We start from the raw sequence: 22,673 nt of genomic DNA, 5'->3' as shown, positions 1-22,673 counted from the left end.
CTCTGGGAAAAAAAAATATGAAGGAAAACCCTTTGGCACTGATCCAGGGGTGGTTATTGTGTCAGAAGTGGCCTCCCCTGCCCAGAGTCTGAAGAATGAACCAGCCCATTCCTTTCCCTTGACTTAAGTGTCTCAGCAATGCATTGGGGGGGATTTAAAAAGGAGAGAGAGAAAGAGAGAGAGAGAGAGAGAGAAAGCAAGCAGTGGATTACTGGAACACAGACAAGATCACCGAGGAGCTTGAACTCAGGATGCCTTTCACTTCTTGCTGACAGACTGCAACCAAGCATCGGCTGCCCGGGGAGGGAAAGGTCAGTCAAGGTCGAGGCGATTGCAAAAAAAAGAAAACCAAATAAAAAAGGCCCGTGTCCTCAAGGAGGGTTGGCATTGCAGAGCCAGAAAGGAATGAAGTGAAGGTTTTCTCCTCTCTCTCTCTCTCTCTGTCTCTGTCTGTCTAACACCACCTCCCCCAAGTGATCAGCTGGCTGAATCTGCACTTAGCTGCTTCTGTCTAGAAGCTAAAGGAGGGGGGGGGGGGGGTGGTGGATAATGAATCATTAATATGTATTGTGCAATAAGCTGGGGAGACACACACACACACAGACAGAGAGACAGAGACTGACGGAGAGTTCTGCTGCTGGATCCAGAGAGGGACGGTCAACCCTGGTGGTCTTTGTTGTGTGGCTGGAGCAGAAAGGAAAATGGAGATGTTGGGGCAGGTTCCTGTCCCTGGCTGAGGGAGGGGAGGGGAGGGGTGGGGGGTGAAGACGGCCTGAAGAGGATCGACAAAGGGAAGGCAGCCAGGGAGAAGAGGGGCTCTCGCTGGGTAAGTGAGAAGGAGGAGGTGGAGGTGGAGGGGTGGGGGGGGCTGCAGCAGCCCCTTCAAGCTCCATCCTTCCTTATTTTTTCAGGGGTTTACTGAGTGAGGGGAGCAGTGGTGCATGGATTGGGGGGGTGTGGGAGGGGGTGGTTTGGGGTATGGGGGAGGGGGGTGGTTTGGGGTAAAGGGAGGGGGGTGGTTTGGGGTATGGGGGAGGGGGGTGGTTTGGGGTATGGGGGAGGGGGGTGGTTTGGGGTATGGGGGAGGGGGGTGGTTTGGGGTATGGGGGAGGGGGGTGGTTTGGGGTATGGGGGAGAGGGTGGTTTGGGGTAAAGGGAGGGGGTGATTTGGGGTAAAGGGAGGGGGGTGGTTTGGGGTATGGGGGGGTGGTTTAGGGTATGGGGTATGGGGGGGAGGGGGTGGTTTAGGGTATGGGGGAGGGGGGTGGTTTGGGGTATGGGGGAGGGGGGTGGTTTGGGGTATGGGGGGTGGTTTAGGGTATGGGGGAGGGGGTGGTTTGGGGTATGGGGGGTGGTTTGGGTTATGGGGGAGGGGGGTGGTTTGGGGTATGGGGGTGGTTTAGGGTATGGGGGAGGGGGTGGTTTGGGGTATGGGGGGGTGGTTTGGGGTATTATGGGGGGGTGGTTTGGGGTATTATGGGGGGGTGGTTTGGGGTATTATGGGGGGGTGGTTTGGGGTATGGGGGGTGGTTTGGGGTATTATGGGGGGGTGGTTTGGGGTATTATGGGGGGGTGGTTTGGGGTATTATGGGGGGGTGGTTTGGGGTATGGGGGAGGGGGGTGGTTTGGGGTATGGGGGAGGGGGTGGTTTAGGGTATGTGAGGGGGGTGGTTTGGGGTATTATGGGGGGGTGGGTTTGGGGTATTATGGGGGGGTGGTTTGGGGTATTATGGGGGGGTGGTTTGGGGTATGGGGGAGGGGGTGGTTTAGGGTATGTGAGGGGGGTGGTTTGGGGTATTATGGGGGGTGGTTTGGGGTATTATGGGGGGGTGGTTTGGGGTATTATGGGGGGGTGGTTTGGGGTATTATGGGGGGGTGGTTTGGGGTATTATGGGGGGGGTGGTTTGGGGTATGGGGGAGGGGGTGGTTTGGGGTATGTGAGGGGGGTGGTTTGGGGTATTATGGGGGGGTGGTTTGGGGTATGGGGGAGGGGGGTGGTTTAGGGTATGGGGGAGGGGGGTGGTTTGGGGTATTATGGGGGGGGTGGTTGGGGTATGGGGAGGGGGGTGGTTTAGGGTATGGGGGGAGGGGGGTGGTTTAGGGTATGGGGGAGGGGGGTGGGTTTGGGGTATGTGAGGGGGGGTGGTTTGGGGTATGGGGGGAGGGGGGTGGTTTGGGGTATGTGAGGGGGGTGGTTTGGGGTATTATGGGGGGGTGGTTTGGGGTATGGGGGAGGGGGGTGGTTTAGGGTATGGGGGAGGGGGGTGGTTTAGGGTATGGGGGAGGGGGGTGGTTTGGGTATTATGGGGGGGTGGTTTGGGGTATGGGGGAGGGGGGTGGTTTAGGGTATGGGGGAGGGGGGTGGTTTGGGGTATTATGGGGGGGTGGTTTGGGGTATGGGGGAGGGGGGTGGTTTGGGGTATGGGGGAGGGGGGTGGTTTGGGGTATGGGGGAGGGGGGTGGTTTGGGGTAAAGGGAGGGGGGGGGGGCGGCTGCGAACACCCTTTCCAAGACTGGGACACACACACACACAAAAAGAGCCAAAGTACATTATTGGCTGGTCCCCAGGAACAGAGGGTCCTGGTCACAGGAACCTGTGGGTGGGTGGGTGTGTGGGTGTGTGTGTGGGTGGGGGGGGGGGGGGGGTGGGGGTTGGGATCTCAGGGTGGGAGCCCGTGGGTCACCTTTTACCCGGTTGGGGGGTGGGGGCGCCGAGATTTGGGGGAAGCCGTTCGGCTTGTGCGATTTAAACTGTTTTGTTTTGGCGGCTTCATTCCGATGTTAGAAAGAGCGTCCGGGTGGTGGGGGTGGGGGAGATGGGGTGGGGTGGGGGGGGGGTGTTGTTGAGAGGGGTGTTGAGGGGTTGCAGGGGGCAAACGATATCTAAAAAAAACTGGGTTTCCCTTTGCATCGGAGGGCTCAGGAGTGCGAATTGGCAGCTGCAGTTTGGAACCAGAACGCGAAGCCCCTGCAACAATCGAATCGAATTGAATGTGTTTCCCAGGCGGGCGCGATGTTCAATCCCAGTGAGTGGTGCAAGCAGCCAGACTAATGCACTGTAACCACCCCCCCCCCCACCCACCCAAAACCTAACCCCCCCCCCCACCCACCCACCCAAAACCTAACCCCCCCCACCACCCACCCAAAACCTACCCCCCCCCACCCACCCACGCCAAAACCTAACCCCCCCCACCCACCCAAAACCTAACCACCCCCCACCTCCCACCCACCCAAAACCTAACCCCCCCCCCCACCCCACCCACCCAAAACCTAACCCCCCCCCACCCACCCACCCAAAACCTAACCCCCCCCCACCCACCCACCCAAAACCTAACCCCCCCCACTCCCACCCAAAACCTAACCACCCCCCACCCCACCCCAAAACCTAACCCCCCACCACCACCCACCCAAAACCTAACCCCCCCCCCCCACCCACCCAAAACCTAACCCCCCCCCCACCACCCACCCAAAACCTAACCCCCCCCCCCACCCACCCACCCAAAACCTAACCCCCCCCCCCACCCCACCCACCCAAAACCTAACCCCCCCCCCCACCCCTACCCACCCAAAACCTAACCCCCCCCCCCCACCCACCCAAAACCTAACCCCCCCCCGCCCACCCCACCCACCCAAAACCTAACCCCCCCCACCACCCACCCACCCAAAACCTAACCCCCCCCCCACCACCCACCCAAAACCTAACCCCCCCCCCCACCCACCCACCCAAAACCTAACCCCCCCCCCCACCCCCACCCCAAAACCTAACCCCCCCCCCACCCACCCACCCAAAACCTAACCCCCCCCCCCCACCCCACCCACCCAAACCTAACCCCCCCCCCCACCCCCCCACCCAAAACCTAACCCCCCCCCCCCCCCACCCCACCCACCCAAAACTAACCCCCCCCCCCCCCCCACCCACCCAAAACCTAACCCCCCCCCCCACCCACCCAAAACCTAACCCCCCCCCACCCCCCCCACACCAACCCCCCCCCCCCCCCCACCCCACCCACCCACCCAAAACCTAACCCCCCACCACCCACCAAAACCTAACCCCCCCCCCCACCCAAACCCCCCCCCCCCCACCCCCCCACCCAAAACCCAACCCCCCCCCCACCCACCCACCCCAAAACCTAACCCCCCCCCCCACCCACCACCACCCAAAACCTAACCCACCCCCCCCCACCCCCCCACCCAAAACCAAACCCCCCCCCCCCACCCACCCACCCAAAACCCCCCCCCCCCCCCCACCACCCACCCACCCAAAACCTAACCCCCCACCCCCCCCACCCCACCCCACCCCCCCAAACCTACCCCCCCCCCCCCACCACCCACCCAAAACTAACCCCCCCCCCCCCCCCCCCCCCCCCCCCCTAACCCCCCCCCCCCACCCCACCCCCCCCCAAACCCCCCCCCCCCCCAACACCCCCCCAAACCTAACCCCCCCCCCCACCCACCCCAAAACCTAACCCCCCCCCCCCACCCCCCCCACCACCAAAACCTACCCCCCCCCACCCCCCCCCCCCCCCCCCCCCCCCCCCCCACCCCCCCACCCCCCAAACCTAACCCCCCCCCCCCACCACCCCACCCAAAACCTAACCCCCCCCCCCCACCCACCCACCCACCCAAAACCTAACCCCCCCCCACCACCCACCCAAAACCTAACCCCCCCCCCCACCCACCCACCCAAACCTAACCCCCCCCCACCACCCACCCAAAACCTAACCCCCCCCCCCACCACCCACCCAAAACCTAACCCCCCCCCCCACCCACCCAAAACCTAACCCCCCCCCCACCACCCACCCACCCAAAACCTAACCCCCCCCCCCACCACCCACCCAAACCTAACCCCCCCCACCACCCACCCAAAACCTAACCCCCCCCCCACCACCCACCCAAAACCTAACCCCCCCCCACCCCACCCACCCAAAAACCTAACCCCCCCCCCCCCACCACCCACCCAAAACCTAACCCCCCCCCCCACCACCCACCCAAAACCTAACCCCCCCCCACCACCCACCCAAAACCTAACCCCCCCCCCACCCACCCACCCAAAAACCTAACCCCCCCCCCACCACCCACCCAAAACCTAACCCCCCCCCCCACCACCCACCCAAAACCTAACCCCCCCCCCACCACCCACCCAAAACCTAACCCCCCCCCCCACCACCCACCCAAAACCTAACCCCCCCCACCCCACCCACCCAAAACCTAACCCCCCCCCCACCACCCACCCAAAACCTAACCCCCCCCCCCACCCCCACCCACCCAAAACCTAACCCCCCCCCCCACCACCCACCCAAAACCTAACCCCCCCCCCCACCCACCCACCCAAAACCTAACCCCCCCCCCACCACCCACCCAAAACCTAACCACCCCCCCCACCACCCACCCAAAACCTAACACCCCCCCCACCACCCACCCAAAACCTAACCCCCCCCCCCCACCCACCCAAAACCTAACCCCCCCCCACCCCACCCACCCAAAACCTAACCCCCCCCCCACCACCCACCCAAAACTAACCCCCCCCCCCACCCACCCAAAAACCAAACCCCCCCCCCACCACCCACCCAAAACCTAACCCCCCCCCACCCCACCCACCCAAAACCTAACCCCCCCCCCCACCCACCCAAAACCTAACCCCCCCCCCACCACCCACCCAAAACCTAACCCCCCCCCACCACCCACCCAAAACCTAACCCCCCCCCACCCCACCCACCCAAAACCTAACCCCCCCCCCACCACCCACCCAAAACCTAACCCCCCCCCACCACCCACCCAAAACCTAACCCCCCCCCCACCACCCACCCAAAACCTAACCCCCCCCCCACCACCCACCCAAAACCTAACCCCCCCCCCACCACCCACCCAAAACCTAACCCCCCCCCACCACCCACCCAAAACCTAACCACCCCCCCCACCACCCACCCAAAACCTAACCCCCCCCAACCATTGCAAGTTTCAGCCCCCAGTTACCCCCTCCCAACATTGCAAGTTTCAACCCCCAGTTACCCCCCCTCCCAACATTGCAAGTTTCAACCCCCAGTTACACCCCCCCCCCGCCCCACCACCACTCCCCTCCCATGTCTGCCGAGGGTAACAAATCATTGAAAAGGAGGGAGGCACAACAGGAAACATGACACTGCCCCGAAACCCCTTCTAGTGATCAGGGGAGAGGAGAATTTGACAGGAGAATTACCCCACCACCCCTCCCCCCTCCACTCCCCCAACTCCCCGCCAGCCTGCTAATGCCAAGGGAGTCTGTAGGGGCAGTGGCATGACATCTCCTTGCCCTCTCCTCAGGGGGCACCTGAGATGACAACAACACTGAGAGTGGGCATAACCTGTTTTTGGAACACTGTGTGTGGGCCACACTTTTTGTGTGTGTGTGTGTGTGTGTGTGTGTGTGTGAGGGAAATGGATTGTTTATTGCACCAGGGTCTGTCCCGATTCAGAACCCAAGTGGCAGCTGCCTGAATGGAGAGAAGGAGGTGGACCAAACGGTAAGGGGGTAGGTTGGGGTCTTGTGGCACAGTGGGTAGTGTCCCTGCCTCTGAGCTGGAAGCTCTGGGTTTGACTCCCACCCCGGACTTGATGGCCAAGGAGGGGTGTGTTCAAAACGCGGCCAAACAGGTTGGGTACCAACCTGCAATTCCTTCCCAACACACTCCAATGGGAGGCGGTAAGAGTGGGAGAGATTCCTGGTCAGCCATGTGATGGAAAGAACACTGGAGCCTCTACCATCACTATCCACAGCTCCAGACTGCAACATGCATGTAAAAGTATGTGTGTGTGTGTGTGTGTGTGTGTGTGTGTGTTGCCATAGCAACTTGGACTCCCTGAGTTTACTGTAGCACTAAAGCGGTCAGTTAGAATATAAACTTGAATGTAAGCAACAGACTGCATCTCCCCAAATAAACAATTGAGATCAACACAGAAATATCCTGTGTTTGTGTAGTTTTGAGTATAGTTAGATCACATTTGGAGCACTGTGTGCAGTTCTGGTCACCATAAAGGATATAGCGGCACTGGAGAGGGTGCAGGGAAGATTCACAAGGATGATCCCAGGAATGTGTGGGGTTACATATCAGGAAAGGATTGACAGGCTGGGTCTCTTCTCTCTTGAAAAACAGCAGCTGAGGGGGTGACCTAATCGAGGTCTTTAAAACTCTGAAAGGTTTTGATTGAGTGGACACAGAGAGAATGTTTCCTCTTGTGGGGAAGAGCAGAACTAGAGGTCGTCAATATAAGATCGTCACCAAGAAATCCAGTAGGGAATTCAGGAGAAACTTCTTCACCCAGAGAGTGGTGAGAATGTGGAACTCGCTACCACAGGGAGTGGTTGAAGTGAATAGTATCGATGTATTTAAGGGGAAATATACGAGGGAGAAGGGAGTAGAGGGTTAGGATGGTAGATTTAGATGAGAAAAGATGGGAGGCAGCGTGAGTGGGGCTCAACACCAGAATGGACTGGTTGGGCTGAATGGCCTGATTCTGTGTTGGATATCTGATCGAATCCTATGTAGAAAAACCAGTGGCTATGACCTTTGCCTGGGGTGGGGTTGGGGGCTGCAGGGAAGTAACTTCAAAAGACAACGGTTGGATTCTCAACAAAGTTGGCTCATGCTTGGCACCATTGGCAATAACATTGTTCAACAAACACAACAACATTGAAGACTTGTTTCGGACAGTTGGAGGCAAAGTCTTGTGGGTGGCTAATATTGGGAAGCTCTGCAGACCCATGATCTTGATCGGCTACTCCACTGCCAGAATATGGTTTCTCTGACATTTCAGAGCTGTGGCTGACCATGGTGTGGCCAAACCAGAAAGAAAGAGGCCCCAGCACTTCAGCAGAAATTTCTCTCACAGAAGCAGAGAACATGCAACCCCCATTTATATATACGAAAGTGAAGTATGACAGATGCTGGAAATCTGAAAGGAAAGCCAGAAACACTGGCAGCGCTCAATCGGTCTGGCAGGATCGGCGGGGAGGGAGACGGAGTTAATGTTTCAGTCAATGACCTTTTGTCAGATCATTGCTACATACTCGGATATACCCATAGGCACCTCAGCACAAAACTAAGACCAGCTAATCAAACCAATGGAGAGACATGACCTGGAGCTCATCAGCTGCCAGAGTGTACCGCACAACCCAAGATCAAGCTTCGCACTCTCCTTCTCATGCCTGTGGGCCTCCTCTGATCTGAACTCTCTCACTGGTCTCCCACAAGTGGAACCTGACTCAGTCTCCTAACCTGACTCCTGCTGCTTCCAGACCGGAAGACCAGAACCAATTCTACAGATGCTGGACTGACAGAAGCTCATAGCCGCGGAAGGAGCCCAGCTGGGTCCATCATAACCATGCCTGCCCCCTCCCTCTCTCTCTCTCTCTCCAAAGGTTACTCAGCTAGCTCCGCCTTCTCCCCGTAGTCCGGGGAATTATCCAATTCCCTTTTGAAAGCCTTGATTGACGCAGCCTCCACCACACTCTCTCAGGCAGCGCCTTCCAGATCCTAACCACTTGCTCTGTTTAAAAAAAGAAATCTTTTCTTCATGTCACTGCTGGTGCTTTTCCCAATTTATCTTAAATTGATCTCCTTGTTTCTCGACCCTTCCACCAAACAGGAATGGGAACAGTCTCTTCCTATTTACTCCTCGTGAACATCTCTATCAAACCTTCTCCTAAAGAGAACAGCCCCAACTTCTCCAGTCTATCCGTGTAACTGCTGAATCAAGAGCCTGAATCTGAAGGAAAAAATGCAATTGAAAATGCTCCATTGCGTTTGAGTTGGTTTGTGTAAAACTACGACCCGAGTCTAATGAAACTCTAATGCATACAAGGGAGTGTGAGTAGACAGGTGTGTTGGCAAATGGTAATGTGGTTAATGGTAAATTAAGTGTTGAAGGAAGATTTCGATGTTGTCTGCCCAGAATGTGATTGGGAAACGAAGTGAGGAGACAACATTGGAAGTCTAGTTAGGTGAGCAAATAGAAACAGAAAGTGCTGGAAAAACTGCAGGTTTGGCAGCCTCTGTGGAGAGAGAAACAGGGTTAACGCTCTGAGTCCAATATGACTCTGAAACAAAAAGAAAAATACCTGGAAAAACTCAGCAGGTCTGACAGCATCTGCGGAGAGGAACACAGTTAACATTTCGAGTCCATATGACTCTTCATCAGAACTGAGGGAATATAGAAATGAGTCGAAATATAAGGTGGTTGAGGGGGGTGGGACAGATAGAGCTGGGTAGAGGGCCACTGATAGGTGGAGGCAAAGGAGAGATTGCCAAAGATGTCATAGACAAAAGGACAAAGGGGTGTTAACAGTGGTGATATTAGCTAAGGAATGTGCTAATGGTGACATTAAGGGCAGAAAGTAGGATGAGTAAGTGACAGATAGCCCTAGTTGGGGGAGGGGATCGAAATAGGCTAAAAGGTGGAGATGAAACAATGCATGGAAATAAATTTAAAAATAATGGAAATAGGTGGGAAAAGAAAAATATATTTAAAAAATATAAATTATAGGAAAACTCTGACTCTGCTTCAGAACTGAGGTGGGATGTGATGGGTCTAATGCTGTTGAAAAAGGGGAGTGGGGCAGCTGGGGAAGGCCAGGGATGGGTTAGAGGGTAGGGGAGATTAAATGACAAAGATTTCATCGAAAACGAGTCAAAGGGAGTGGTAATGATAGCATTAAAGACACAAAGCCTTGGTCCAGAGTAGGTGTTAATAGAATAAAAGTCAGTACTGTCTGACTTGGAATGTTAACTCTCCTTCTCTCTGCACAGATGCTGCCAGACCAGCTGAGTTTTTCCGGCACTTTCTGTTTTTATTTCAGACCTCCAGCATCTGCAGGATTTTTTTTTTTCAGGTGACCAAACAATTCTGGCCTATAAAATTACTGTTGGGAGCAATGAAAGTTAGGTCTTTAATTTTGACAAGTCCATACCAATGTTTGGCAGGCAAATACATTTCTGCTCAGAATGTCTGAATATTTGCAAAAATAGCAGAGAACTTTCAGGGTGTTTTTGCAGCTTAGTTCATCTAAATCCTGTTGGATTTAGATTTCCAATTCTCCCAGGTCCTCATCTGAACTAAGCCATATGGCGAAGATCTCATAAAGCAAATATACAGGCTCCTTAGTAGAATTGCCCTTGAAGAGGTGGTGGCGAGCCGCTATGTGAGTCCATATGGTGTAGGTACACCCACAGTGCTGTTAGGGAGGGAGTTCCAGGTTTTTGACCCAGTGACAGTGAAGGAACGGCGATATATTTCCAAGTCAGGATAGTGAGTGGCTTGGGGAGAACTTGCATGTGGTGGTGTTCCCATTTGTCTGCTGCCCTTGTCCTTCGAGATGGTAGAGGCCATGGGTTTGGAAGGTGCTGTCGAATGAGCCTTGGTGAATTGCTGCAGTGTATCTTGTAGATGGTACACACTGCTGCCATTGTGCATCGGTGGTGGAGGGAGTAAATGCTTAAGATGCTGGATGTGGTGCCAATCAAGCGGGCTGCTTTGTCCTGGATGGTGTCAAGCTTCTTGAGTGTCGTTGGAGCCTCACTCATCCAGGCATGTGGGGAGTATTCTATCACACTCCTGACTTGTGCCTTTTAGATGGTGGACAGGCTTTGGGGAGTCAGGAGAACTCCTAGCCTCTGACTTCTAGTCACAGATGGCTGCTCTTGGTCAATAGTGACCTTCAGGATGTTGATGTGGGGATTTAGCGATGTTAATGCTGCTGAACATCAATGGGAGGTGGTTAGATTTTCTTTTGTTGGAAATTGTCATTGCTTGGTATGGCGATTGTTACTCACCATTTATCAGTGCAAGCCTGAATATTGTCCAAGCCTTGCTGCATACGTACTGCCTCATAGAATCATGGAATGGCTACAGCGCTGAAGGAGACCATTTGGCCCATCATGTCCATGCTGGCTCTCTGCAAAAACAACTCACCCACCCCCATTCCCCTTTTCCCGTAGCCCAGAAAATTTTTTCTCTTCAGGTAAATCCCCAGTTCCCTTTTGAGGGTGTTGATTGACCCTGCTTCCTCCATACTCTCAGGCAGCACATTCCAGACCCTAACCACTCGCTGCTTAAAAGTAGTTTCTCCTCATGTCACCATTGCTTCTTTGGCCAATCACCTTAAATCAGTGCCCTCTGGTTTTCGATCCTTCCACCAATGGGAACAGTCTCTCCCTACCTACTCTCTCCAGACCCCTCATGATTTTGAACACTGTCAAATCTCCTCTCAATCTTCTCCAAGGAGAACAGTCGCAAATGCTCCAACCTACCCACAAAACTGAAGCTCCTCATCCTTGGAACCATTCCCGTGAATCTTTTCTGCACTCTCTCTAATGCCTTCACAACCTTCCTAAAGTGTGGTGCCCAGAACTGGACACAACACTCCAGTTAAGTGTTCTATAAAGGTTAATCATAACTTCCTTGTACTCTATGCCCTTAATTATAAAGCCCAGGATTCCGTATGCTTTATTGACTGCTTCCTCAGCCTGATCTGAGGAGTCGCGAATGGTGCTGAACATTGTGCAATCATCAGTGAACATCCCCACTTCTGACCTTATGATGGAAGGAAGGTCATTGATGAAGCAGCTGAAGATGGTTGGACTGAGGACACTACCCTGAGGAACTCCTGCAGTGATATCCTGGAACTGAGGTGACTGACCTCCAACAACCACAACCATCTTCCTTTGTGCTGGGTATGACTCCAACCAGCAGAGAGTTTTCCCCCTGATTCTCATTGACTCCAGTTTTGCTAGGGCTCCTTGATGTCACACTCGGTCAAATGCTGCCTTGATGTCCCTCTCACCTCACCTCGGGAGTTCAGCTCTTTAGTCCATGATTGGACCAAGGCTGTCGTGAGATCTGAGCTGAGTGGTCCTGGCAGAACCCAAGCGGAGCAACAATGGGCAGGTTATTGCTGAGTAAGTGCCGCTTGACAGCACTGTTGGCCGCTCCTTCTACCACTTTACTGATGATTTGGGAGTGGACTGATGAGGTGGTAATTGGCTGGATTGGACTGGTCCTGCTTCCTGTGGACAGGACATACCTGGTCAATGTTTTGAATTGTCGGGTAGGTGCCGGTGCTGTAGCTACAGGGGAACAGCCTGTCTAGAGGCACGGCTAGTTCTGGAGCAAAGCACTATAGCCAGGATGTTGTCGGGACTATAGTCTTTGCTGTTTGCACGTGTGGAGTGAATGGAATTGGCATTATTTCAACGTAGAGGGAGACCTTTGTTTCTTTCCAAACAATACCTCTTGTATCATTTGCAGAAAAAAAAAATGCCACCTGATGATATCCGAAAATAATATTTAAAGATTTACAAGATTTATTACATTGATAAAACCGTGAAAAAACATCAGGCACAAACCCAGTTACATAAAGCAACTCCACCTACAAACTTTCTCTCTCTATCCTCCTCCCCATCTCTTTGCAGAAACATGTCTCCAGTCTTTCTTGATCCCGTGTACATAGAATTACCTAGAATACGTAAGCACAGAATCAGGCCATTCAGTCCATCTAGTCTCTGCTAGTATTTAGACTGTACTTCAGTGTTCTCTACATAACTTAGTCAGTAACACTGCTCCCTCTACCATTGATTAATGTTCTACCCGTCTGGTCAAATAGATGGACTGCAGTGTTAAAATGTTATGCATACAACATCCAGCGTTGGGCTATTAGACATCACGGGCTGGCAAGTTAATTTTGAGCCTTCAGGCTGGTCTAAACCTGATTTTGAAGTTTGCACTGTTAACATTTTCATGTGGAGTGACTTTCAGTGAATAATGTTTTTCTGAAGTCTTTCGAGTCTTCTATCCAATAGTGCCACATTTCCAATGTTGCAGGTCACAGAGTCCTAAGTCTGGAGATAAGACAGAGCAGGTTATGGGGTTTTGATAAAATGGCCTCTTCTCAAAGATAAGAGCCAGTGCCTTACAGGCAATCGTTAATCTATCGGAAATTCCTGAAACAATGAGTCCAGTTGATCACGGGATGCGTCCATTCAGATCTGTCTGCCACTGGGAATACTTTAAGGAGAGAGACCAGGTTAAATAATCTGAGCTAATCGTGAGATCTAAGATCCAATACCTGTGTCCGATATCTCGGAGGATCACCTTGTCTACTTAAGTAGTTTTGTTGCAGTAAACCTTGGAAGTATTGTGAACTGTGAGGAGGATAGTGATAGGCTTCAAAAGGATGTGGACTGGCTGGTGGAATTGGTGGCAGATGAAATTTAATGCAGAGAATTGTGGTAGAAAGAAACAAGGAGAGGCAATATAAATAAAGGGTAAAATTCTAAAGGGGCTGCAGGAGCAGAGAGATTTGGGGGTATATGTGCATACATCACTGAAGGTTGAGAAAGTGGTTAATAAAGCACATGGGACCCTGGGCTATATAAATAGGGGCATAGAGTACAAAAGCAAGGAAGTTGTGATAAACCTGTGTAAAACACCGGTTCGGCCTCAACTAGAGTATTTGTGTCCAATTCTGGGCATCACACTTTAGGAAGGATGTGGAGACATTGGAGAGGGTGCAGAAAAGATTCACTAGGACGGTTCCAGGGATGAGGAACTTCAGTTACGTGGATAGATTAGAGAAGCTGGGGTTGCTCTCCTTGGAGAACAGAAGGTTGAGAGGAGATTTGATCGAGGTGCTCAAAATCATGGGGGACCTGGACAGAGTAGATATGGTGAAACTGTTCCCATTGGTGGAAGGGTCCAGAACCAGAGGGGATAGATTTAAAGGGATTGGTAAAAACAAGGGAGACATGAGGAAAAACTCTTCCAGTGGTTAGGATCTGGAATTCGCTGGCCTGAGAGTGTGGAGGAGGCTGATTCAATCGAGGCTTTCAAAAGGGAATTGGATTATTAAATGGGAAAGAAAAAATATTCAAGGTTACAGGGAAAAGTTGAGTGGGACTAGCTGAGTTGCTCTTAGAGCCAGCATGGACATGATGGGCTGAATGGCCTCCTTCTGTGCTAATCCTATTCTATGATTCCAAATGGGTGGCAGCGTATTTACTTTGGCCTGTACATTGAGTAAAGTGTACCTGCTGTGGTGTTGGATAATATATTATTAGAGTGGTGTGACCAAAAGGCTGCCTGTATTCACATTTTGAAGTTGCACTAGTTCAGGCATTCCTGGTAAGGCAGGATTAGTCTTTGTTTGCCTCTGCAGGCAGCCCCATCCTCATGCTTCTTATGTGCCTGTAAAGTGGCTCACTATAAAGCGTCTGTGCACCTTGCCCCTTCTCAGCACAAGCCCGCGTGCTGTGGATCTGGAGTTTAAGACAGTCCCGATGATATTAGGGTTCAATTTATCTCTTCCCTAAGAATCTCGAATACCTGAAAACTGTTTCCCCTTGATCTTCACTCCAACCTCAGAGGTGTCACTGCCGTCTAACTGTGCCCAGCTCTCCAACCGCTTATAGTTTGAGGCTGGCTTGGGTCAAAGTCACCTTCAGCAATGTCCCCGATTGAAGGCACCACCCCAGCTGGTCATCTTCAGGTGGGAAATGATACTCATTCATGAGGGAATGATGCAGAGAATGGGGAGGCTGTGCTGGTCCCTCAATCTCGACTCTGCAGTCAGTATTGGCAGGGCTCATTTTGAGCCAGTGGCTGAATGTCCCTCAAAGGTGACAGGACACATTGAGAGATCGTTAGTAAAACTTACGGGGTCTTGGGCTCCATAAATAGAGGTACCGAGTACAAAAGCAGGGACGTTATACTGAACCTTTCTAAAACTCTGGTTAGGCCACAACTAGAGTATTGTGTCTAGTTCTGGTCACCACACTTTCAGAAGGATGTGAGGGTCATTGAGAGGGTGAGGAGGGGATTTGCCCGAATGGTGCCAGGGATGAGGGGTTTTAGCTACAAGGTTGGGTTGGAGAAGCTGGGGTTGTTCTCCTTGGAGCAAAGGAGATCGAGGGGAGACTTGATAGAGGTGGACAAGATTCTGACAGTTTTGGATAAGGTAGGCAAAGAGAAGCTGTTCCCATTGGCTGATGGTGCAAGGACTAGGGGACACGGATTGAAGATTTAAGGTCCCGTTTCCTGCCAGGGGCAGGTGGGAAGCCAACTTGCTGGTTAATGGGACGCATATGAAGGCCTGACTGGAAAGCCCCCCACCATCCCCCCCAATCCTGTGCACCACCAGCCGGGAAACACACTTGTCCAGAACACGTCCGGAGTATGTATCGGCACTTAATTGAAGAAGGCCTGGGGCTGCATCTAGAATACGGGATGGAGGCTTCCAGTGACCATGGACCCTAGAAGATGCGGTGGGGGGGGGTTGGGGGGGGGGTGGGGTTGCAGAATATCTATCAGGTGGATCTTCCAGCTTCAGCGACTTCAAGGGAGTCCATCTTTCAGATTCAGAATGTTCCGGGAGGTCCAGCTACCTTGTTCAATGGTGGGTTAGTGATGCCTGGACCCCTTTTAAAAATGGCCCCCGGATACAATGGCAGGGCTTGAGCCTATCCAACCCACCCCGCTGCATGATACATCGCAAACCAGCCCTGCCCCCCCCCACCACCCCCCTCCCCTCCCCCCAAGCATACTTAATGAGGCTGGGGTCATGTGATATGGCGCAAACTCCCAGCGGCCTCAGCGGCGGGAAGCACTCCCCATTCCCGTCCTCGCCCCCGCCTCAGGGCTTCAGTCCTGGGAGGGAGAATCCTGCCCTTTTCTTTCAAAGAGCCAGCACCAGCAGGATGGGCTGAAGGGGCCTCTTTCCATGGTGCAGGGTCTGTTTCCCATTCCCTCCGTAAGCTGTGTAAGTTTACCTGCCAGTGACAGCCAGTTAGACGTCCGAAAGGCTCCGGGTTTGATCCTCCGTCTGGGTTAAGCCCACACAGCAGCCCAATGCTGTGCTTCGACACTGTCAGTGCTCAGGATCATTAGACAGTAAAACCCTTGTCAAAAAGTGTAAGCAGATGAACGAGAGGCGAGACTGGTTTCAGAGTTCTTGCTGTGATATGTGTGCCCTGCCCCCGCCATTCCCCCCCCGCCGCCCCTCGCCGTTGCTTGCAATACAAGCAGACGGGTTAAAATTGCAACATTCTGAAATAATTAATGGTGCTAAAACGTTTTCCCAAACAAAGGGATTTTATTTAATCATGGATTGAATTCCCTGCGGAGAATCTGGCAGGTCATGGCTGCACCAAATACTTCTTGTGCTAATAGTTAGTGTGTACAACAATTCTGACGCACTGCCACTCCCTGATTGCCCACGGTGTCATTACTGAACAGCAGAGCTCTAATCACATCTGCTAAGCAAATGGCAAGAGTCTACACAGCTTTGAATGCTGTCGCACCGTCTACATTAAAAATTAGCTTCATATCTCCGAGGGACCGGGTGGAATCTGTCCCGTTCGAAGCAAACTGAACCCACAATCACCACCACCTAGAGGGACAAGGGCAGCAGGCACATGGGAACACCACCACCTGGAAATTCCCCTGCAAGTCACTCACCATCCTGACTTGGGAATATCTCGCTGATCCTTCACTGTCGCTGGGTCAAAATTCTGGAACTCCCTCCCTAACAGCACTGTGGGTGTACCTACACCACATGGGACTGTAGTGGTTTAAGAAGGCAGCTCACCACCACCTTCTCAAGGGGCAACTAGGGATGGGCAATGCTGACCCAGCCAGCGACATCGTATCCCATGAAGCCTATAAAACATATTTGTCCTTGTTTTGCATTCCCCTAAAAACATCAATAGATCCACTGTGTGAAGAATGGTCACAGCTCAGAAGGAGGCCATTTGGCCTGTCGAGCCCATGCAATGCTCTCAGCAAGAGCAGTTTAAGTAGCCCCGCTTCCCTGCCCTTCGATACTGTGGCAGGGCAGAAACCTGATTGGAGGAATTCAGACAAGGAATTCCGGGAAAGATGGGGTCAGGTTTGGGAGGTGACGACACGTTCAAGGACTTTGGAGAGGAAAGGGAGATTGGAAATGAGGCAGTGTTTGCAAGGACGGTGGGGTCAAGGGAGAGAGAGAGAGAGAGGGGTGATGACGGCAGGTTTGAAGGGGAGGGTCCAGTACAAATGCAATTCTTCTCTCAGGTGTTAATCCAATTCCCTCTTAAATGCCTCATTGAATCTGCTTCCTCCACACCCTCAGGCAGCACATTCCAGATCCTAACCACTTGCTGCGTGAAAAAGTTTCCCCTCATGTCACCATTGCTTCTTTTGCCAATTACCTTAAATCTATCCCCACTCATTCGCAACCCTTCCGCCAATCTACTCTGTCCAGACCCCTCATGATTTTGAACACCTCTATCGTACCCTCCTCTCCTCCAAGGAGAGCAACACTAGTTTCTCCTTGTAACTGAAGTTCCTGATCCCTGGAACCATTCTATTAAATCCCTTCTGCCTTCACATCCGTCCTAATGTGCAGTGCCCAGAATTGGACTCAATGCCTACAATTGAGGTCAAACCAATGTATTTTAAAGATTCACTGTAACTTCCTTTCTTTTGTACTCTACACCTCTATTTATAAAGCCCAGGATCCCGTGTGCTTTATTAACCACTTTCCCAACCTGTCCTGTCACCTTCCATGACCTGTCTTACTGTCTCATGCAAGCCATACACGGTGTGCGGTGGGGGTTGCTGTAGGGGGGAAGGTTAGGGACTGTTGAGATGTGAATTGGGGAGGAGATGCTCACCCCAATTGAGAGGGTTCAGAAGGAAGGTTGTAAATGAGTTACCAGAAATAATTAAATAAATCATTGGCTGTGACAGATATACGTGTAAGTATCTATTATCATCACATACTGGAGTTACATGAATAAACCAATCTCAGTTTGTAATGTGGAGGAGCAGATCTTTTTATATCCATTTTAGAGTAAAGGCCAAAAATTAAGTTTAATAAAAGATTAAACATTTGTACTAAACATTTGTACTGGACCCTCCCTTTCAAACCTGCCGTCATCATCCCTCTCTCTCTCTCTCCCTTGACCCCACCGTCCTTGCAAACACTGCCTCATTTCCAATCTCTCTTTCCTCTCCAAAGACCTTGAACGTGTCATCACCTCCCAAACCTGACCCCATCTTTCCCGGAACTCCTTGTCTGAATTCCTCCAATCAGGTTTCTGCCCTGCCACAGTATCAAAACGGCTCAAATCAAAGTCACAAATGACACCCTGTGTGACTTTGTGACAAAGGTAAATTATCCCTCCTCACCCTTCTCGACTTGTCCGCAGCCTAATCCTCCTCCAGCGCCTCTCCACTGTCGTCCAGCTGGGTGGGACGGCTCTCCCCTGGCTCCATTCTTATCCATCTAATCATAGCCAGAGAATCACCTATAATGGCTTCTCTTCCTGTTCCCACACCATTACCTCTTGTGTCCCTCAAGGATCTATCCTCGGTGCGCATCCCCTCCCCCGTTTCTGATTTATATGCTGGCCCTCCGCAGCATCATCCAAAAGCACAGTGTTAGTTTTCACATGTACGCTGACGATATCCAGTTCTACCTCACCACCGCCTCCCTCGTCTCCACCACTGTGTCTAAATTGTTAGACTGCTTGTTCGATGTCCAGTACTGGACAAGCAGTAGTTTTCTCTGACTGACTATTGGAAAGACTGAAGCCAATGTTTTTTGGTCCCTGCCACAAACTCTGTTTCCCACCCTAGCTCCTGACTCCATCCTGCTCCCTTTTGGCTGTCTCAGACTGTTCACAAGGCTTGTCTCCTTAGCCAGATCTCCAACCCCACATCCTGTCTGTCATTGCCTATTCCCTGCAGGTAATATCACCAATCTTCATTCCTGCTGCTGAAACCCTCACTCAGGCCTTTTTTGCCTCTCGACTTGACTATTCTAACACACCCCTGGCTGGTCTCCCACTTTCCACTGTGCACATTGAGCTCATCCAAGACTGCTATTCATATCCTAACTCGCACCATGTCTCGTTCCACTATGGCCCCTGTACTTGCTGACCTGCACTTGCTGCCGGCGTGGCAACACCTCGAGTATAAAATTTTCATCCTTGTTTTCAAAGCCCTCCATAGCCTCCCTATCTCTGTAATCTCCAGCCCCCACAACCCTCCTAGATCTCTGTGTTCCTCTAATTCTGGCTCTTGAGCGTCCCCCTGATTTGAATCGCTGCACCATTGGCGGCCGTGCCTTCAGCTGCCTGGGCCCCAAGCTCTGGAATTCCCTCCCTACACCTCTCTCCGCCCCTCTCTACCTCACTTTCCTCATTTAACACACTCCTTAAAACCAACCTCTTTGATCAAGCTTTTGGTTAACTGACCTAATATCTCTTTATGTGTCAAACTTTGCTCCTGTGCAGCACTGGGATGTTTAAGTATGTTGAAGGCGCTACATAAATGCAAGTTGTTGTACTTTTCATCATTTACTAAACAGCACCCTCTGCTACCAAAATGTTTTGCTTATAAAAAAGTTCAAAGTTTAAGACTTCTGGTTAGAATCTCCTTCCCTACTCAATGAAAGGTGTATTTGATCCAGAGCTTGTGATCTGCCGGCTAAACATAAATTCTGGATATTGAGCATCAATTTAAAAAGAAGTGCAGTGGATGTACATATTTAATATATGTTGCTAAATACTAATAACTGCCCCACCCAAACTGTTGTCATCCAATTCCTCCTCTGTTCCCCAGTTAGCTTTTATTCAGCCCTCTTGTGCAGTTTCATCTTGGCTTATGGGGATTGGTCAACAGATCAGAAATGCCGTAAATCCGGTGTATAAAACAACCCAGCGTTTAAGGCGACCCCATTTTGTTTCGGCCCCAAAAACCACATTTTTGCATATACGTATAAGTCGACCCACCACCCCTCCCAACTCCCCCCTATTCAGTCACGACATGCTACACTCGCATTAGTAGTCAGCCTCAAGTTTTCACCACACAAATGCATGTTTCATTTCCTGGTACCTTTATAACGGGGCACCAGAAATCGATAAGGGCTGTGTTATGAAGGTGCTCTGGAGTTTCACATAGGGTTATGTGGAGCAGACTCCTGTGCGGTGAATGACAAAGGTGGCGACCACTCACACCCCTGCAGGCGGTTCACTTTTATACTCAGCGTAAAAGTCGATCCCTAATTTTGGAGGGATTTATTTTTTCAAGGCTTCAAAAATCGACTTATACGCCAGCATTTACGGTATCTGGATTCCATGCCTTGTTTCGATATTTAACAGCAAAAAAAAATCTCTCTCTTTCCACTAACATCTTCACTGCTGCTAAAAATAGTTTCCCAGCATGTTTTCACACTTACTCATTTTCTGTTGGAATGGCTGTGGGTTCAGTCACGTAAGATACTGTGGTGACTGGTCAGTAACTCACCTCCTGACTCCTCAAAGCCTGTCCACCATCTACAAGGCACAAGTCAGGAGTGTGATGGAATACCCCCCACTTGCTTGGATGAGTGCAGTTCCAACAACACTCAAGAAGCTTGACACCATCCAGGGGAAAGCAGCCCATCCACCAGCTTCAACATCCACCCCCACTACCACCAACGCACAGTAACAGCAGTGTGTGTACCATCTACAAGATGCACTGCAGGAACTCACTTAAGGCTCCTTCGTCAGCACCTTCCAAACCCACGACCGCTACCACCTAGAAGGACAAGGGCAGCAGCTGTATGCAAGTTCCCCTCCCACTCACCACTCACCGTCCAAGCTTGGAAATATGTCACCATTCCTCCACTGGGTCAAAATCCTGGAACTCCCTCCCTAACAGCACTGTGGGTGTACCTACATAATGGACTGCAGCAGTTCAAGAAGGCAGCTCACCACCACCTTCTCAAGGGTCAACTAGGGATGGGCAATAAATGCTGGGCCTAGCCAGCGACACCCACCTACCATGAACAGATTTGAAAAAGGCAACTTCTGGCATGTTAAATAAATGATCAATCCAGCTGTCAAAGATAAACATTTCTGGAAGATGTTAGAATAAGTGCATTCTGGGAGCTGTTTCCTGTTATGTTGCCAGCGGCGATGACATTCATGACCCTGCTTGAACTCCAGGCTATGTCTTAACAAATACGCTCTGGCTTTTTAGTAATTCAAACGTGTAAAATACTGTTGTATTGGGGCATTTTAATTTGCTTGTTCCTTTGTTGTAATAGCTGAATCGTATTTCTGTATTGGATTCCTTTAATTTTGATCTGATCAGTCCTTGCCAATTTAGTTGACTTGTTTATGAAATGTCAGCCAATCAGCTGCAAGAATACTGCACCTTCTTGGGTGGTGCTTTATGTGTGATGGATAACATACACTGATTTTGGACTTTGTGGGTTAAAAACTGATTGATCTTAGTGGAATTACATGATCCTGTGTTTTATAAGTATAACTCTGAGTTGCTCTTGCAGAGGGCTGGCACAGACACAGTGGGCTGAATGGCCTCCTTCTGTGCTGAAACCATGCTATGATGCTATTCTGTGATTGCTCCTGGGTAGTTTGTGATGTGGTGCATTGGTTAACTCCCTATGGCTCTTTTGAGGTTCTCCCTGTGGGGGCATGGTCTACATTGGAACATTGTGAGGCTGGATTTGTGGTCAATGGGAGTTTCCATTGATTGGTAGCTTCTTGTAAATCCCTGGCTCCTAGTCTCTGGGACAAAGGTACTTCATCACGGTCAGAAAAACAAGCAGAAAATTACTTGCTTTTTAGAAATATTTTTGTACAGTTTTGAGATGGCGAATGTGCACAGGATTCCAGACCATATATATATATATAATATTTAAAAATGTAACTGAAAAAGAATTTCAACCTTCCAGTTAATAGCTGAAAGGATGGTCATCAAGATGCATGTTTTAAAACTTTTACTGTAACAAATGACTGAAAAAAAGCATTACTCACATTTACACAACGGCATCTCTCAACATTTCCACAGCAGGACCCTTTTTTTAGGCAACCTCTGTTTTAAACTACGGAAATAAACAATTCCTTTTTACTTATCAGACATGGCCCTCTCCACAGAGTTACAGTTCTTATGGCAAACAGTTCACAGTTACTCCCAATTTCCAATGATTGTTTCTCTTTTACTTTCCCAGCTGGGTAACTTCCAACCCCATAACTGAATTTGACTGTGAGGTTTACGCTGTAGCTTCCTTCCCCTAGCTCTAAGCTAGGCGAATCTTCCAGCGTCCCTTAAATCTTCACAAACTCGGTCCTCAATCAGAGTGTGAGCTCCCACTCACATTTTGCATGGTGAACAATATTAGAGTCAGCATTTTCTCTGCTTCAGGTGCAGGACTGGTTGCTTCTACCTCCTGCTCTCTGCCTCTCATTTGGCTGCAGACCACACAAAACAAAACTGCAAACTGCTGTCTGTGATATTCACTGATTTGTACAGAAGCCTGTAACCTGATCTGAAAAATGGTTTTCTCTACCCTCTTTCCCATGGCAATGGGAAACAACGTTAGCTTTGTATCTGAGTAGAGATGCTGATTGGTTATCCTTGATCCCAACTCCTTTTCATTTTAGAAATAAATGGATAGTTTACAGCACAACTGTTTACAACCTGGGCCCTTCAACACCTTTCTGGAACTTTGGGAGACTTGGAGTCTACTCATGGTATACTCAGAAACTGCTGTCATTGTCTCCAAGTGTAAATACCTTGCGCATTCCTCTCAGTAAAACAATCTGAGCCCTCCTTTAATTGGTCTCTAACAGTCAAACAACCCAGCCTTTAATGTC

General features: G+C 51.1%; 1 protein-coding gene across 6 annotated transcripts in view; it reads left to right on the top strand.

The window, feature by feature from the left end:
* Positions 1–211: 211 nt before the first annotated feature.
* The window catches only part of LOC121289994 (zinc finger MIZ domain-containing protein 1-like), a 139,848-nt gene continuing 117,386 nt past the window's right edge, over positions 212–22,673 (top strand). For 4 of the 6 annotated variants that reach the window (XM_041210100.1, XM_041210096.1, XM_041210097.1 and 1 more), the window contains exon 1: positions 744–826. The gene's annotated coding sequence lies outside the window, so the exon portion shown is untranslated. Of the gene's footprint in view, positions 312–743; positions 827–22,673 lie in introns of those variants that run through there. The other 2 variants (XM_041210093.1, XM_041210098.1) reach the window with 2 other exon arrangements.

The sequence above is a fragment of the Carcharodon carcharias genome, chromosome 17, assembly GCF_017639515.1.
Source record: "Carcharodon carcharias isolate sCarCar2 chromosome 17, sCarCar2.pri, whole genome shotgun sequence".
NCBI lineage: Eukaryota > Metazoa > Chordata > Chondrichthyes > Lamniformes > Lamnidae > Carcharodon > Carcharodon carcharias.
The sequence above is the reverse complement of the archived record's forward strand: the minus strand, read 5'-3'. Positions and strand labels throughout refer to the sequence as shown.